Source organism: Rhinolophus sinicus, linkage group LG01, assembly GCF_036562045.2.
Source record: "Rhinolophus sinicus isolate RSC01 linkage group LG01, ASM3656204v1, whole genome shotgun sequence".
In the NCBI taxonomy this organism is placed as follows: Eukaryota; Metazoa; Chordata; class Mammalia; order Chiroptera; family Rhinolophidae; genus Rhinolophus; species Rhinolophus sinicus.
Window position 1 is genome coordinate 103279035 of NC_133751.1, and position 19057 is coordinate 103298091.

Consider the following 19057-nt stretch of genomic DNA (forward strand, 5'->3'; position numbering starts at 1 on the left):
TGTCGTGCCAGTTTGGTACTAGACTAGTCAGGGAGAGTCACTTAAATTATGTAAATGTCCAACCATACTGCTGTAGACCTGACATTAATACAAAGTAATACTGAATGTCAACTGTAACTGAAAAATTAAAAGGAGCGGGAAAGTGAAGGGCAATAAGTGGCCCAAACTTCCAGGTATAAAACAAATAAGTCACGGGGATGTAATGTAAAGCATAGGGAATATAGTCAATAATACTGTGATAGCACCATACGGTTTCAGATGGTTGCGGGACTTATCATGGTGATCACTTCTTTAGGTATGTAAATGTTGAATAACTATGGTGTACACCTGAAATTAATACAATATTTTATGCTAACTATATTTTAAACAAAGAGCTTAAAAAAAAAAAAGGAAAACAGAAAATTCCAGAACTCCTCTCCAAACTTCCCCATCCAAACTTCTCCCATAGTGGGGCACTTCCAGGCACTCTTCCCAGGTTAATCTAATTTACTTCAGTCCCATTCCGATTCTTTATAATAAGGTGTGGTACATTTAGTTTCTCCCAGTTCCTGTCAGTGGGTCGTACTCCTCCCGGTGGGCCTCAGACCTGAACCCCACTAGTTTGAAAAAGGGTTTAGTGCCTAACAAGGGTAATTAACAAATGGCGTTTTTGTTCCAATGTCAGAGAGCACAAAGACCTGCTGGTCTCCCCTCTTTCCTGGCCTCCCTCGCCCCCCCCTCCAATGCTGTGGAATAGGAAACAAAATGCGTGGGCCCGGCCTGAGTGTCTCCGATCAGCATTGCTTCGCCAGGGTCCATTGCCCAAGCCAAGAGGGTGGGGTGGGAGCAGACTCAAGCGAGCCAGCTCTTGCGAAAGACTGGTTTCTTGGCTTCGTTTCCGTGCTCAGTAATCCCCTCAGCACAGCTCTGGAAACTGCCTGTCCCTGATTAGAGGCAACTGTCGACTTGCTCTTTTTCTGTCACATCGCGTCAGAGGCCTGACAACTTGTTAGCTTTATCTCCCCCTCCCTCTCGTTTTCTATTTGGAATCCGCCCAGAGCGGTGCTCACAGCCGTGCCCCCGCCCCCTGGACCACCGACCCGCCCACTCCCAGCGTGGGGGGCGGAGTCCGAGGCCGGGGACCCTCCGCCCGGGGGAGTGTCCGCGCCAGGGCCACGCCCCTGAGTCTGAGCCCCGCACCGCCCCCTCCTCTCCGCACCCTCCTTTGTTTTTAATTGGAAACATCCTCCTGTTTCTCTTCCCTTTCCCGGCCCCACTTCCCGCTCCTGCGTGGATCAGCTCAGCGCCGAGGCCGGGCGTCGCGGGAGCCGAGCCGACGGCGGGCCGGGCGGTGAGTGGGGGCGGGCGGGCGGCGACTCGGGTAGAGGCCGGACGCGGGTGTCCGCGGGGGGCGCGCGGCGTCTGGCCCCGCAGTGCCGGGTCCGCGGCGCCGCATCCTCAGGTGGTTGCGGACGTTTCGAGGCTCCCGGCGCGCGTCTGCAGGGGGACGCGGCAGGCGAGGCGCGTCCAGTCTAGGTTGGGGACCGGGGCCCCTGGTTATTAACCCCCCCGGCAGTGGCTCCTGGACGAAGGCTGTCTGCTGGGGAGCCCGTTGGGCCCGAGAGACAGGCGCTCTGGGGGGGCTGGCTGCGCGCCCGGCCCCGCGCCCCCCTCCGGCTTCTGCGGCGGGAGGAAGGCGCGCCGGGCGCGGCCGCCCTCGCCACCCGTTCGCCTCTGTCCGCGGTGGCTCCGCTGGCGGGCTCCGCCTGCGTCTCGCAGGCATCCCCTCCGTGCAGCTCTCGGGCTGGAGCCCGGCCGATTGACAGGTCAAAGGGTTTACCGTAACTTCTTTACCTGCTGGAGGGCGGAGGGGCGGGGTTGCGGAGAAGATCAGTCTCACCTTAGCCATGAGGGCACACTGGGGAGATGGGATTTATTCCAGGGTGTACTTGACTTGTTTCTTAAAATAAAACGTATGTATTCAAGACTTAGATTTTTGCTTTCATTTATTTTCTGGTCTTGTTCATCTTCTCAGGATCTAGAATTTAATTGAGTTTTTAATTTTGTATTGCATGTTTCAAATGTAGCCACCCCAACTATAACGCACTAAGGTTGATTTCCCACCTCCTTACAAGAGTATAGATTCAGTATTTTAAATTGGGTGTTGCTACATTAGGAATAGAAAGATGACCTCCATCTATCATGGTTAATCTTGAAACAGCAGCATTATTTCCATTAAATCTGGAAAAGCCAAGACCGCTCATCATCACCTGTGCCATTGTTGTGAATTACACGGAAGAGGATATTAACATTCTCTTTAGCAAAAAACACCGAATGATCACTTTAACCCATAATGTGATTGTATACCTTGAATGTCTACAGGAAAGAACTGAAAGTCTCATAGGAAAAAAATAAGAATTTGATCGTGTCCAATTGCTTCTAACCGTAATTTACAGATCTCAGTAGATGTTACATACATAAACTAGAAAATGCAATAGAACAAAATAAACTGTTCAATTTGTCATGAAATAACAGTAAATTGAAAAACATATTTAAAAAAGATACAAAACTCTAGGGATGTATGAAAATGCATCAAATATATATATGAGTGTGTATAGGTAAAAATACAATAAAATATATTTTTTATAGGTAACGATATCATTTCTCTACAAGAATGTATAAATTAATTGAATTCCTCACCATTTTTGTGTGTTTGTTTTCAAAGCAACTGTTTAGCTCATGTAGAAAAACACTTGTCAGGAAGATTTCAGTTAAAAGAAAAATGTTCAAATATGTGGGAACTTCACTGCATAATAAAAGGTATTATAATGCTATAGTGATTAAAAGGCAATGGAAGAGGGAATAGACCTACTGCTAGACAAATCAGTGAAACTGAAGAGACATAGTTGAGAATAATAGGAAAGCTGACATTTGATTAGCATACATTTTAAATGAGTGGGTGGGGAAGAAATAATATTTAATTATGGTTGGCCAATAAGGTATTTCTTTGGGAAAACTAATAATAAAACTGGAACTTTCCCCCACTCTAAACACACAAATGTAATCTAGATGATTTACTAATTTAAATATATGAAACCTAAAAGTAAAAGAAGAAAACCTGAATGAATATTTGTGAGCATGGCATATGAGAAAAGCATTTCTGAAGTTGATACCAAAACCTAAAGCAAGTCAATTCATAGCAAGAGAAATGCTATGAAGCAGTATGAAGACTCTCAGTCACACTAATTATCAAAAAAATGCAATTAAAGTGAGACAGCATTTTCCTGTTTTGGTAATTTTGAAAGTCTGATCATACTCGGTATTGTTAATGTGAGAAGAGAAATACATTCTTACAAACTCTTTGTGGAATGTATTGGTAGAACTTTTATATGGTGATAACTACCGTACTTTGCCGTGTATAATGCTCTCCTTTGTGTAATGGGCATCCACATTTTTGGACCAAACTTTTGGGAAAAAAATGTTTCATTTTAATTTTTTAATTCAAATTTTTATTTGTTTACATTTAGGTACTTGTTTTTTGTATTATAAAGGAATTTTAGCATTTATTTTTTAACATATGGTATAAGAAATTTTACGTAACAAATAATTATAAAACACGAACAGATACAAGGTGCAAGAAATTTTATGCACCGGTAACAAATTTATGGTATTTACACATCATAGAAGGCCAAGAACTATTTGTTGTTGCAGGTTCATCGTAAGTTCAACAAAACCGATGATCGTATTTTATATACAGGTATCGTTATTGATTTCTAGAGTTACACTTTTAATTCATAAGCATAAATAACATAATTAAAAACATTCATATAGATATGGAATTAGTTCTACCTGTGTAAAATGTGCATCCTTATTTCTGCCTCACAAATTTGGGCAAAAAAGTGTGCATTATACATAGCAAAATGTGGTATTAAATTTTTTGAATATTCATTCACTTACTGGAATTTATCATGTTTCTAAGTATACAAATAAAAATCTATGTCAAAGATGTTCACAGTACGATTTTTGGTAACATAGTAACTTGGAAACAATTCTATAAGTATTGATTGAGATTTGGTTATGTAATTTATGGTACATTCAAAGGTGGAAAAGTACTCGTATGTAGTTTAAAACGCTTGATAGCTCTAAATGTAACTTGGAAATATGTCCAAAGTACATTATAAGTTGTAACAAACACAAAAACCAAGTTTAAACAGTATATATATGTTTTATATAAGCATATATACTGTTTATATAAAACATACAGTAACAATACTTTTGTAAAAAAGACTGAATTATATTATGTATACATGTTCTGTTACATAGTTCTATAATGTATATATGTTTATAAGGAAAAAAATGATGTTACAATAGGAAAAGTAATAGTAAAGACCCTGAGAGTATAATTAGTAATTTATACAGAACAGTTCCTTTCTGGATGTATTAGTTGTCATTAACTGTAAAAGAAATGTATTCACAAAGCTTTCATAGTGTTCTTTTCATTTACTTTTTCTTTAAGTGTCGTTTTTCAGCTTCTTTCTTTGAAAATACCTCCATCTCGTCCCTTAATATGATTGCTGTGATGTTTCTCTTAGGCACACAGTTGAAAAGTTTTGCCTGAGGGATTTCACAATCTCTTAACTGGAAATGCAGAATTGTTCATACTCTGTATTTTAGCAGCATTGTACTAAAATTCACCTTTAAAGTACTCATTCTTGAGGATGAGGGAGAGATGCTAGCCTTTAAAAAGGAAAACAGCTAAAACTGAATTTAAAAAAATAAAGAATGCATGGCAAAAATGCAGTAAAAATAAATGACATTTGAAAAGAATTCTTAAAGTTCTCATACCATTCATATAAAGAACACAAAAAGGAAATTAAAAAGCTAGCAGAAAAGTGGACAGATGACAAACAGGTAATTCACAGAAATGGAGATACACCTGATGAAACGTAATAAAAACTCAACTTTTTCATTATAAGATGTGGAAAATATAACAAATGTATTTACCTTTCAGATTGGCAATTACAAAAGTTTTGATAAAACATCACAGTAGTGTAACACATTTCTGTCTGGCATGTGAATTGATTCAAATGTTTTGGAGTACAGTTTGACAATATATGTCAAAATGAAAATGCACAAAATTTTGATCCAGCAGTTCTGCTTCCAGGAATTTAATACTTAGGTACATAAAGAAGTATATGTTAATTTCAGCATTGTTTGTAGCAGCATACATTCAGGAACAATCTAAATTTTCATCATTAAGCAGACAGTTAAATAAATTAGGGTGCAGCTATTAAAAAAAGAATTAGGTTATGTAAACTGAAATGTGATCAACATCAAACCGAGATAAAAGTATGTAGAAAACAGCAATTTGTATTAAAAGGCATATATATATATATATATATATATATATATATATATATATATATATATATCTGTCTGGTTGTCTTTTGAGATGGAAAATGGGGATCTAGGTAGGACGCCATCTTTTTTGTTGTATAAATGTGTGTACTGCTCTACTGATTTATTCCAGTGTTTGCAGATACTAACACCCATTTAAAGATATCTGTTTTTATAAATGTAAGGTTTCTTATCCAAATGGTTTAATTATAGGTCACATGACATCCTGTTTTGCCAGTTTTTAGTACTAGAAGACTAGCCAGAAAATGACACAATAAGGTATTATCTGGCAACCTTCCAGATATCATAATTGGCATGGTAATGTTTCCTTAAGTGTATTGTAGGAACATCATGATAATATTATTTCGATAATTTTTGAGACTCCAAGTAACAATAACATTTTCCCCCTTGAGAGCTAACATGGAGAGACCTGATAGTCTCTTTGAACGATTTAAACTGATGCATTATGTTTAAAAAAGTTATCTATCAGTTTGCTCCCATTTAATCTCATTCTTTTATTTTAAAATAGATCCAAATAACCAACTTCCAAAATTCTTAATATTTGTTAAAAAGAAGGAGAGAGCCAACCATAGACCTTTTGTTTGGAAGAAATGGTGTGACTAAAATAAGAAGTATGTTTATATAGGTTATAAAAACCTCACAATACCAGTTGAAAAGGTTTTGCCAACGTTTTCATTTGTTCATAGTGAAAATCTGTTTCTCTCAAGTTTCTTGTGGCATTGATTTCATGCAAAGATACAATTAAATACATATTCCACATATAGTTCTAATGAAAGATCATGGATATCTGGGACATTTCTGCATATTTTATCCCAAAGTAACAGACCTAGGTTTATCTTGTTAGTGCAAGCCTCTCTAATTGCTTTTTGAAGTAAGATGGTTTCTTAATTCCACCCTTTGTGACAGCAACCTATTAAGTTGCCAAGGAGAGAAACAGGAATGACTGAAATCCTTCATAGTCGTTGTACTTTAATCCGTTCATCTTGAGCCCACTCAACTCTCCAGTTCCCTGGTAACCAAGAAATCCATAAAACTACTCAACACAGTACACCATAGGAACCAAGATTTTGGCTTAAAGCTTATAAAAAGAATTGTACTTATAATGGTGTGTGAAACATTTCATCTTTGATGAACCCAGGGTCTTTTTAGTCACAGATTCACTGCAAGAGAGATTGCCAATTCGATTTATTACTGTTTATTTTTTCAAATCAGACTATAAAATATATACATTTTGGTACAAAATTTGAAGAGGAAGCATTGTTTATATTTTAGCATATTCTCTAAGTTTTAAGCACTTTTTAACAAAGTACATTGTAATTTTCCAGATTATTATAAGCATTTTAATGATTTTTACAAAACTATATCCATATTTTTAAAGAAATATGATTTATGAGGTTTTACTGTAATGTGTGTTCTTAACAATTGTGCTAGATATTTGTGTAGTTTACAATTATTACTGTTTCTATTCTCTATTCCTTTTATGAGAATGAGAATGTATCATTTGAGAGTCTTACAACATATTTTGGATTTCTTTTGAACTTTAGAGGAAATTCACTTGGTTTTACAAATGAGGTTTGAGGAAAAATTTAGGTATTTTATTAGTAAATTGAAGATTTAATTGAGTTTATTAAAATATGATTCCTTTAGAAGATGGACTTTTATTTGAATGGAGAAGGGATGTCACAGATCTGTAATTGTGGGGGTGGTGGGTGGTGGTGAGGGGTATATCAAAATTCTTTGGGAAATGGTTTCAAACCTCATATACTTAGGGAAAGAAGTCCCCTTCATTAGTGGTTCTCGAAGTGTGACCCTGAGCCAGCACCATCAGCATTACCTGGTCTGATATGGTCCAAGGCACATGTAGAACGGTTCCAAATTTCTGTTATACGCCTTCCACCCTCTTACTTGAGAATCATTGTACTTGATTGCTGAGCAGGAAGGAACTTTGGAAATATGCGTAAATTAGTTTGAACTTTCATACTTACATACTTGACACATACTTGTCCGCCTTCTGTATGTGATTGCAGCTCTCTCTATGAAACATTTACATAGGTTTCCTTCAGTTTTATTTGACACAATGAAAATTTTGTAATTTTTACAATGTCGCAGGAAGAAACTCAAACGTATTATTTAATACTATATTAAGCATATTTGACTATGTATTCTTAAATATTCTTGGTAATATCGGAGTGTTTAAGAAGGCAGATAAGTATACATTCGTTTTGGAAATATTAACATCAAATGGTGAGCTAATATTTGCAAAATCCTTGTAAGAAAATTGCATATTCTATTCATCATACTTTAAAAAATTTCTACTATCTCAAGTACCTTCAAATAGCTTTTTAAAAAAATATTAGTTTTAGGTGTACAAAACAGTGTAATAGACATTTACACCCCTCACAAAGTGATAACTCCTCTCCCTTAATCTATTACTCCTTGACATCGTATATATCTATTACAATTCCATTAACTCTATTCCCTATGCTGTACTCTATATCCTGTGACACTGTGCATATTAAATTATAGTTGACACACAGATGGCCAACAGGCATGAAAAATGCTCAATCTCACTTATCATTAGAGAAATGCAAATAAAAACCACAACGAGATGCCACCTTACTCCGGTCAGAAGGGCTATCATCAATAAATCAACAAACAAAAAGTGCTGGCGAGGTTGTGGAGAAAAGGGAACCCTGGTGCACTGTTGGTGGGATTGCAGATTGGCACAGCCACTATGGAAATCAGTATGGAGGTATCTTAAAAAACTGGAAATGGAACTACCTTATGACTCAGCAGTTCCACTCCTGAGTATCTATCCAGAGAAATACAAAACGCTAATTCGAAAAAAATATATGCACCCCTATGTTTATTGCAGCCCTATTCAAAATAGTCAAATAGCTTTTTTAACAAAAGTCAAAAAAAAAAAAAACCACAACCAAACATACACTTGATTTAATATCATAGTCAAAGAATATTTTCTTTAAAAATATCTTAGCAACTCGGCCCAATTTAAAAGTACACACTTTCAGATTTGGCTACCAAAGGTGTTAATTTTTATTTTCTCAGTTGTTTTTATATTGTTTTAATGTTGCAGGCTTATATACTCATAAAAGTTTTAAAAGTTTGCCCAGTAGAACAGTTCTGCAAATTTGATCACATTCCAGATTTTTTGAATCGTTTTCTTAGTTTATAATGTACATAAATATATGTTTCTATATTTGAATACTTAAATATGCACCGTAGTATAGATACTTAATTACTTAAAAAAACACTTTCTTCCCCGACTGGGTTTTGGTGGTTGTGACAGGCCCTTATCCAAGGAAGGAATAATAGGATGTATTTAAACAGGTGATGACTTTAATGAAAGGAGATGAGGTGGATTTTTCTGGGTTCATGATGCTTTATGATTCATATGGAAAGTTCTTAATGTAAACTATGTGTGCAGTAAGTTTGCAGCAGATTTCATCATTGTGAGAAGAATTGACCCCACGCAGTTGCACTCTAATATATGTGATAATTGCAATAGCTAAATCCCAGAAAATTATTGACTTGGTAAACTTACATGGTGCAATCACCTTTTTTAAGAGGAGAAGGAAATCTTCTATTTTTATTTTAATGGTTCTCTAAATTTAAATGAACAACATAAATCATGGACAACATAAATCAATTAGTTTGCAAGTAGAGAATAAAAGATGGTACTGGTAAGATTTCAGCTATATAGGAAGTTACATTAACAGTTGGAATCCAGTATTATGATAAGGTCAGTCTTGGGGAAATTGCTTTATGAATTCCTTTCAGTTTATAAGATCTTTGAAAGATACATACTCTGGAGAGTTCACCACATTTATGACCTGTTTTCATTCAGTTCAAAATAGTTTCTTAATTTTCTTGAGATATCCTCTGACTGAATTATTTAGAAGTGTGTTGTTTCTAAGTGGTTGGAGATTTGCCTGTTATTGTTCAGTTAGTGATTCCTAGCTATATTACATTATGGTCAGAGAACAAACTTTGTTTGATTTTAACTCTTTGTAATTTTTAAAGGTTTGTTTTATGATCCAGAATATGGTCTTGTTGGGTGAAGTTTGCATGCATTGAAAGAATAGGTATTCTGATGTTGTTGAGTGGAATGTTCTACAGATATTAATGTTGGTTGATGATGTTCTAGTTCTTTAGTGTAATTGCTGATTTTCTCCTTTTCTGTGGATTACTGAAAGAGATGTTCAAGTCTCCAACTATAATTGTGGACTTGTTTCTTCTTTCAGTTCTGTCAGTTGTTGCTTCATGTATTTTGATGGTCATGTTAGGTATAATAATATTTAGGATTGCTGTGTCTTACTGGTATCGACTCCCAGTTTTAAATGATGGACCTCTTATCTGGTAATTTTCTTTGCTCTGAAGTATACTTGTGGAATGTTAATATCCCCCTCTCTCTCCCCCTCCCACCTCCTTCCTTTCCTCCTTCCCTCCTTCCTTCCTTCCTTCCTTCCTTCCTTCCTTCCTTCCTTCCTTCCTTCCTTCCTTCCTTCCTTCCTTCCTTCCTTTCTTTCAATAAATTTATGAAGATAGACTTCACATATAAAATTCATCCATTTAAAGTTTATTGAGTTTTTCTGTATTCACAGTTTTGCTGCCATCACTACAATCTAATACTGGAACGTTTTTATAATTCCAAAAAGAAAAAAAAGACCAATGCCCATTAGCAGTCATTTCACATTACTGTCACCATTCCTCCAACCCCTTGCAACAACTAACTTATTTTATATCTTTAGAGACCTGCCTATTCTGGATAGTTCATATAAAGAGAATCATACAAAGTACGATCTTTTGTGACTGACTTCTTTCACTTAAAGTTTTCAAGGTTCATTCAGGTTGTAGCACGTATCGGTACTTCATTACTTTTTATGGCTGAATAATAACGAGGTGTGATCAACAAATACAGTGAATGTTTAAATTTAAAAAATACAGTAAAAGACACGTTGCCATTAATCCCCCTTGCTTTGAACACATTTATCCCATCATTCTTGCCACTTTCTGAGGCAGTTCTGGAAGTCCTCTTTCATGAGTGTCTTTAGTTGTGCTGTCATGGCTGCCTACATGTCCTGAATCATTTTAGCTTTGGGGGAGAACCAGAAGTCACATGGTGCCAGATCCAGTGAATAAGGTGGATGAGGACACACTGTAATATTTTTATTTGACAGAAATTGCTGTACAAGAAGTGATGTATGACATAGAGCATTGTCATGATGGAGGATGATTTATGGCACACTTTAAAATACACTTTCTCTCAAACATAGCTCACACCCAACTGACTGCACCAAACAAGTTGAAACTTGTCACAGATTGTTACTAAGGTTCGATGCGCCGCTTTCCATATTGAAGATGCCTGCCTTTCCGTTGGATGATACTTGGCAGCAGTAGTCACCGTATTTTGTGATCACAACGGAAAGGCTCCGTGTCACATATCACTTCTGCTATGGCAGTTTCCGTCAAATGAAAACACGGTGTGTCCTCATCCACCTTATTCACTGGATCTGGCATCGTGTGACTTCTTGCTGTTCCCCAAAGTCAAAATGGCCATGAAAGGTAAACATTTTGAATGGATTCAGGACATCGAGGCAGTCATGACCTTGCAACTAAAGACACTCGTGAAAGAGGACTACCAGCACTGCTTCAGAAAGTGGCAATAATGATGGGATAAGTGTGTTTGAAGCGAGGGGGAATATTTTGAAGGGGATTAATAGCAATGTGTCTTTTACTTAATAATTTTTTTTTTAATTTAAACATTCACCATATTGTTTGATCACACCTATTCCATTGTAGGGATATATCACACTTAAAAATTTATCCATTCATTAATTGGTGGACATTTGAATTGTTTTTACTTTTTGGCTATTTTGAATAATGCTGCTATAAACATGTTTTTATGACAATGTTCATTTCTCTTGAGTATGTACTGACAAATACAATTGCTGGGGAATATGTTTAATTGTATTAACCATATTAAACTCTGTGTTTAATCTTTCAAGGAACGGCCAGACTTTTCCAGAGCAGCTATACCAGCAATGTTGGAGGGTTTCAGTATCTCCACATATTTGCTAACACTTGTTATTGTCTGTCTTTTTCATTATAGCCATCCTAATAAGTGTGAAAAGTAACTAATTGTAGTTTTGATGTGCATGTCTTTTAATGACTGATAATGTTTAGAATCTTTTTATGTCTTTATTGGCCATTCATGTAGCTTCTTTGGAGAAGTGTCCAAATCCTTTTGCTATTTTTCAGTTGGGTTGTCTTTATTATTGACTTCTGGGTTTGTTTGTTTACATATATATTCTCAATAAAAGTCCCTCACCAGACCTTTGTAGGATAAAATATGATTTGCAAATATTTTATCCTACGCTGAGTTTGTTTTTTTTTCATTTTCTTGATGGTATTCTTTGCACTTTAAACTTTTTAATTTTGGTGAAGTCCAGGGTATTGATTTCTTTTTCATTGCTTCCGCTTGGTGTCATAGCTGTAAAACCATTGGCTAACCCAAAGTCATGAAGATTTACTCTGGTATTTTCTTTTTTCTTTTTAAATTTTATTTTATTAAATTTATTGGGGTGACAATTGTTAGTAAAATTACATAGATTTCAGGTGTACAATTCTGTATTACATCATCTATAAATCCTATTGTGTGTTTATCACCCAGAGTCAGTTCTCCTTCCATCACCATATATTTGATCCCCCTTACCCTCATCTCCCACCCCCCACCCCCCACCCCCCTTACCCTCTGGTAACCACTAAACTATTGTCTGTGTCTATGACTTTCTGTTTCTCATTTGTTTGTCTTGTTCTTTTGTTGTTTTTGGTTTATGTACCACATATCAGTGAAATCACGTGGTTCTCTGCTTTTTCTGTCTGACTTATTTCACTTAGCATTATATTCTCAAGATCCATCCATGTTGTCACAAATGGTCTTATTTCATCTTTTTTTACCGCCGAATAGTATTCCATTGCGTATATATACCACAACTTCTTTATCCATTCATCTATCGAAGGACATTTTGGTTGTTTCCATGTTTTGGCCACCGTAAACAAAGCTGCAATGAACATTGGAGCACACGTGTCTTTATGGATAGATGTTTTCAGATTTTTTGGGTAGATACCCAGGAGAGGGATTGCTGGGTCATATGGTAATTGTATTCATAATTTTTGAGGAACCTCCACACTGCCTTCCATGACAGCTGCACCAGTCTGCATTCCCACCAACAGTGTATGAGGGTTCCTTTTTCTCCACAGCCTCTCCAACACTTGTTACTATTTGTCTTGTTGATGATAGCCATTCTGACTGGGGTGAGGTGATATCTCATTGTGGTTTTGATTTGCACTTCTCTGATGATTAGTGATGTTGAGCATTTTTTCATATGTCTATTTGCCATTTGTATGTCCTCTTTGGAGAAATGTCTCTTCAGGTCCTCTGCCCATTTTTCAATTGGGTTGTTTGTTTTTTTGTTGTTGAGTTGCATGAGTTCCTTGTATATTCTTGATACTAGCCCCTTATCGGAGGCACTGTTTGCAAAAATCTTCTCCCATTCAGTTGGTGGCCTCTTTATTTTGTCGATGGTTTCTTTTGCTGTGCAGAAGCTTTTAAGTTTCATATAGTCCCATTCGTTTATTTTAGCTTTTACTTCCATTGCCTTTGGAGTCAAATTCATAAAATGCTCTTTGAACCCAAGGTCCATAAGTTTAGTACCTATGTTTTCTTCTATGCAGTTTATTGTGTCATGTCTTATGCTTAAGTCTTTGATCCGTTTTGAATTAACTTTGGTACATGGTGACAAATAGCAGTCCAGTTTCATTCTTTTGCACGTGGCTATCCAATTCTCCCAGCACCATTTATTGAAGAGGCTGTCTTTGCTCCATTGTATGTTTTTTGCTTCTTTGTCAAAAATTATCTGTCCCTATTTACGTGGTTTTATTTCTGGGTTCTCAATTCTATTCCATTAGTCTATGTGTCTGTTTTTCTGCCAGTATCATGCTGTTTTGATTATTGTGGCCCTGTAGTACAAGCCAAAGTCAGGAAGTGTGATACCTCCATTATTGTTCTTTTTTCTTAAGATTGCTTTGGCTATTCAGGGTGTTTTGTGGTTCCAAACAAATCTGATGATTTTTTGTTCTATTTCTTTAAAATATGCCATTGGGATTTTCATGGGGATTGCATTGAATCTGATGTATCACATTGATGGATTTGCGTATGTTGAACCATCCTTGTGCCCCGGGGATGAACCCCACTTGGTCGTGATGAATAATCTTTTTAATGCATTGTTGTATTCGATTTGCTAGAATTTTATTTAGGATTTTTGCATCGGTATTCATTAGAGATATTGGTCTGTAGTTTTCTTTTTTTGTGCTGTCCTTACCAGGTTTGGGTATCAGGGTAATGTTGGCCTCATAAAATGACTTAGGGAGTACTGTCTCTTCTTCAATTTTTTGGAAGAGTTTGTGCAGAATTGGTATTAGATCCTCTTTGAAGGTTTGGTAGAATTCACTAGTGAAGCCATCTGGTCCCGGACTTTTGCTTTTGGGAAGGTTTTGGATGACTGATTCAATTTCGTTACTGGTGATCGGTCTGTTTAGATTTTCCAGTTCTTCATGGTTCAGCCTTGGAAGGCTATATGTTTCTAAGAACTTGTCCATTTCTTCTAGGTTGTTGAATTTGGTGGCATATAGTCCTTCATAGTATTCTTGGATGATCCTTTGTATTTCTGTGGTGTCCGTGATAACTTCCCCTTTTACGTTTCTGATTTTGTTAATCAGTGTCTTCTCTCTTTTTATCTTAGTAAGTCTAGCCAAGGGTTTGTCAATTTTGTTAATCTTTTCAAAGAACCAGCTCTTTGTCATATTAATTTTTTCTATTGTCTTTTGTTCTCTATTTCATTTAGTTCTGCTCTAATTTTTGTTATTTCCTTTCTTCTGCTGACCTTGGGTTTTACTTGTTCTTCTTTTTCTAGTTCTTTAAGGTGTAACATGAGGTTATTTATTTGGGAGTTTTCTTGTTTCTTGAGATAGGCCTGTAATGAGATAAATTTCCCTCTTAAAACTGCTTTCGCTGCATCCCAAAAATTTTGGTAGGATGTATTTTCATTGTCATTTGTTTCTATGTATCTTTTGATCTCTCCTCTAATTTCTTCTTTGACCCAGTCCTTCTTTAAAAGTATGTTGTTTAATCTCCATGTATTTGTGTTTTTGGCCGCTTTCTTTTTACAGTTGATATCCAATTTCAAAGCCTTGTGATCAGAGAATATGCATGGTATGATTTCAATCTTCTTAAATTTGTTGAGACTGATTTTATGTCCCAATATATGGTCTATCCTTGAGAATGTTCCATGTACACTAGAAAAGAATGTATAGTCTGATGTTTTAGGATGAAGTGCTCTATAAATGTCAATTATGTCCATTTCATCTAATGTGTCATTTAGGGCTACTATTTAGTTATTTATTTTCTGTTTGGATGATCTATCCATAGCTGTCAATGATGTATTTAAGTCCCCTAGTATAATTGTGTTTTGGTCAATTTCTCCCTTTAGTTCTGTTAGTAGTTGCTTGGTGTATTTTGGTGCTCCCTGATTGGGGGCATAAATATTGATGACTGTTATGTCTTCTTGTTGTACAGTCCCGTTCACCATTATGAAATGTCCATCTTTGTCTCTTGTTATCTTTTTCACCCTGAAGTCTGTTTCATCTGATATCATTATGGCTACACCTGATTTTCTCTGGGTACCATTTGCTTGGAGTGTCAATTTCCACCCTTTCACTTTGAGTCTATGCTTGTCCTTGTAGCTGAGATGTGTCTCTTGGAGACAGCATATGGTTGGGTTTAGTTTTTGATCCAATCTGCTACTCTGTGCCTTTTTATTGGTGAGTTCAGTCCATTTACATTTAGGGTGATTATTGATATGTGAGGATTTCCTGTCATTCTATCTTTAGTTTTCTGGTAAGGTTGTGTCTCCATTGTTTCTTTGCCTTTTGTTGTTGTCTATTATTTCTGTGTGGTGGTATTCTATGATGTTTCCCTCTGTTTCTTCTTTTATTTCAGTATATATTTCAATTCTGGATTTATTTTGAGTGGTTACCCTTAAGTTTATGTAAAAGAAAGTTTGATATTTAGAGTATTCCATTTTCTTCAGCACGCTTACTTTCTCCATTCCCATATTCGGTTCAGGCCTTTACTCTCCCCCTTTTTGAGTTGTGATTGCCACAAATTGTCCCTGTTGATGGTGGTCGAATAGCCTCCTTTAGTATTTCTTGTAGTGCAGGTCGTGTATTAGAAAATTCCCTCAGCTTCTGTATGTCTGGAAAGGTCTTTATTCCTCCTTCATATCTAAAGGATATCTTTGCTGGATATATTATTCTTGGCTCATGGTTTCTCTCTTTCAATAGTTTGAATATTTGGTTCCACTCCCTCCTGGCTTGTAGAGTTTCTGCTGAAAAATCTGATGATAATCTAATGGGCTTTCCTTTGTAAGTTACCGTCTTCTTTTCCCTGGCTGCCTTGAGGATTCTTTCTTTGTCGTTGATTTTAGACAGCTTCAATACAATGTGCCTTGGAGAAGGCCTGTTGGGATTGAGGTAACTAGGTGTTCTATTTGTTTCTTGGATTCGAGGGTCCAGTTCTGTCCACAAATTTGGGAAGTTCTCATCGACAATTTGTTTGAATATATTCTCTGTTCCCTTCTCTCTTTCTTCTCCTTCTGGTATGCCCATTATTCTTATATTGCTCTTTCTGATGGAGTCAGAAAGTTCTTGTAGAGTTCTTTAATTTCTTTTAAGTCTCAAGTCTCTTTCTTCTTCTATCTGTGTCATTTCCAGGTTTCTATCTTCGATGTCACTGATTCTTTGCTCCATCTGGTCAACTCTACTACCTAAGCTGGTTATTTCATTCTTAATTTCTTCTATTGAGTTCTTAATCTCCAGAAATTCTATTTGGTTCTTTTTTAAGATTTCAATCTCTTTCGTAAAATGCTCATGCTGTTCTTTGATTGAGTTTCTGAGTTCCTTTAACTGCCTATCTGTGTTTTCTTGTATCTCGTTGAGGTTTTTCAGAACTGCAATCTTGAATTCTCTGTCATTTAAGTCACATATTTCTGTATCTTTAAGTGCCTTCTCTGGAGATTTTTCACTTTCTTTCTGTGCTATCTTGTTGCCTTGGTTATTCATGGCGATTACTGGTTTACTATTTCTCTTCCTAGACATCTACAGGAGTGACTTCTGCAACAGGTTGATAGAAAGCAGTCTTTCTTTTGTTTGCCAGTACTTATTGGTAGAATGTTTTATTATTTCTCCAACTGCAACTTATTTTTCTTCTCCCACACGGTAGTGCTATGTTTTCTCTGCACTATTCCAACTTCTCACACAATTCGGGGATTCCCTTGGAGACGGGCTTCTCCTCTGTTAATAGTTCGTCTAGGTCACAGGGCGCAGTGTCCCGGTGGGTATACTGAGAGCTTTTGATGTTCCAAAGCTCTTCCAGCTCCTGATTCAGAGCCCGTATATTTCAGCAGTTCTGTTTACTCCTGCAGGGATCCGCCCAGATAGGTGGGGTCAGGGGCAGGGTGAGTTGTGAGAGGTGGCCCAGAGCAATGGCGGCGACCACCACAGCGGGTCCTGCTTCCACAGCTCTCTCCCCTTTGCTGGAACTAGTTGGGCTGTGAATTTGTGTTTGCGGCCCACAGTTCTCAAAACAGCAAATTTTCTGTTGTTTTGATCTGACACTGCTACTGTTTCGCTTCTAGCACCGGGCAGGTGGGGGCGGGGCTAGCTCTGGGAGGGAGGGGGCGGCTAGTCTCAGTGCCTAAGGCTCTGTTCTCTGCTCGGCAGTGTGGGCTTAAACCACCGTTTTCAGCCTTTTTCCCTCAGTCTTTTCTCCGAGGTCTCTGCCGTGAGCGTTGGGTTCAGCCGTGTTATATGCTGTCCCCTCAGCCCCGTGGAGCCCTGGCGGAGCCCTAGCAGTCCGAGTCCTTCCCTCTCCCGCAGCTGCGGTGGTTCCGGGAAGCAGCGAGCTCGGCACACTGAGCGAGGTCTGCGTCCTGCGCCCGCGCGGCTCCGTCTCCGCGCGCTTCTCCCTTCCCTCCTCCCTCCACTTGCGCGAATCTCCCACCTGTAGGTGATTTCAGTCAGTAGTGGGCCTCTTCGTCTTGCCTGTCTGCTGTGCAGGGAGTCCTTTGTGGAGTTTTTGTTGTTCGATTCTTTGTAAATTCCAGGGGAGCTTTACAGAGGCTCACCTCACGCCGCCATTTTTCCGGAAGTCTGTTCTCTATTTTAAAGAATTTAAGAAGAGAAGATCAGTATTTGATTTGTGCAGATGTTTACTGTTTCTGTTCATCCTCCTTCAATTCAGATGTTCCAAGTTTCCTTCTGCTATTTCATTTTCCTTATATATGGAAATTTTCTTTATGAATTCTTCAGCAGGTCTGGTGGCAATGAATTCCTTCATTTTCCTTTATGGTTGATGTCATGCGGGGGACCCTGCTCGGTCTCTGCTCCCGCTCCCCATACAAGAACGCAGGATATGGTGAGGCCAAAAAGGAACACCCACGGAGCCATAGATAGGGGAGTCATACCACTATATTCTCTCTGGCGGCACTATACTCTCACTGGAGGCTGGATCCACACTGTCCGCAAACCGCCATCCACACTTGCCAGCCCAGCCGCCATCTTCTTGCTAGCCCCATTCTTCCTTCCTTCTTCTCCTCTCTCCCTCTCGTAGCCACAGCAGTTATATCGTGGCCAATGGCTCACTGGTTACAGCTGACGGCCAACTAGCCACAGCTGATGGCCATGCAATCACAGTTGGCCATTTACTACCTGAGCCAACACCTTTCTATGTGAGGCCGAGAGCCTGGAAACTGCTTTTTGGGGCTCTGCCCCCACACTCCACCCCTACAGGCTCTCGCCTCACAATCTACGCGACAAGCGTCTTCCGCGAGGGGACCTGTGCGAGGAGCCTGGGGGTGAATGCAATATCCTGGACACAGCCAGGCTCTCTGGGCACAGCCAGGGTTTCTCAGGGCACCACCAGTGCTTCTGGGCACGGCCAGACTTCCTGGACTTCTTAGGGTACCACTAGTTTCCCCGGGCACAGCTAGGATTTCTCAGGGCACTACCACTCTCTCTGGGCACAGCCACACTTCCTGGACACAGCCAGGGCTCTCAGGGCACTGCCACCCTCTGTGGGCACAGCCACACTTCCTGGACACAGCCAGGGCTCTCAGGGCACTGCCACTCTCTGTGGGCACAGCCACACTTCCTGGACACAGCCAGGGCTCTCAGGGCACTGCCACTCTCTCTGGGAACAGCCCGACTTCCTGGGCACAGCCAGGGCATCTTCAGGGCTCAGCCAGACTTCCTGGACTCAGCCAGGGCTCTCAAGGCACTGCCACTCTCTCTGGGAACATCCCGACTTCCTGGGCACAGCCAGGGTATCTTCAGGGCTCAGCCAGACTTCCTGGACTCAGCCAGGGCTCTCAAGGCACTGCCACTCTCTCTGTGCCTCTCAGGGTACCCTGCTGGAACAACAGCGACTCACAATCAAGGTGCTTACATATTCTCAATGGCGGCCAGTCAAGAGACAAAAGCAAATATCCCCCAGTTCCACTAACAACAGTTCCCAAACAAACAG

General features: G+C 38.8%; 1 protein-coding gene across 3 annotated transcripts in view; it reads left to right on the plus strand.

The window, feature by feature from the left end:
• The first annotated feature begins 1092 nt into the window (after positions 1-1092).
• PLSCR4 (phospholipid scramblase 4) overlaps positions 1093-19057 on the plus strand; it is a 69055-nt gene continuing 51090 nt past the window's right edge. Inside the window, exon 1 of one of the 3 annotated variants that reach the window (XM_074333986.1) lies at positions 1093-1330. The gene's annotated coding sequence lies outside the window, so the exon portion shown is untranslated. Of the gene's footprint in view, positions 1331-1666; positions 1806-19057 lie in introns of those variants that run through there. The other 2 variants (XM_074333982.1, XM_074333987.1) reach the window with 2 other exon arrangements.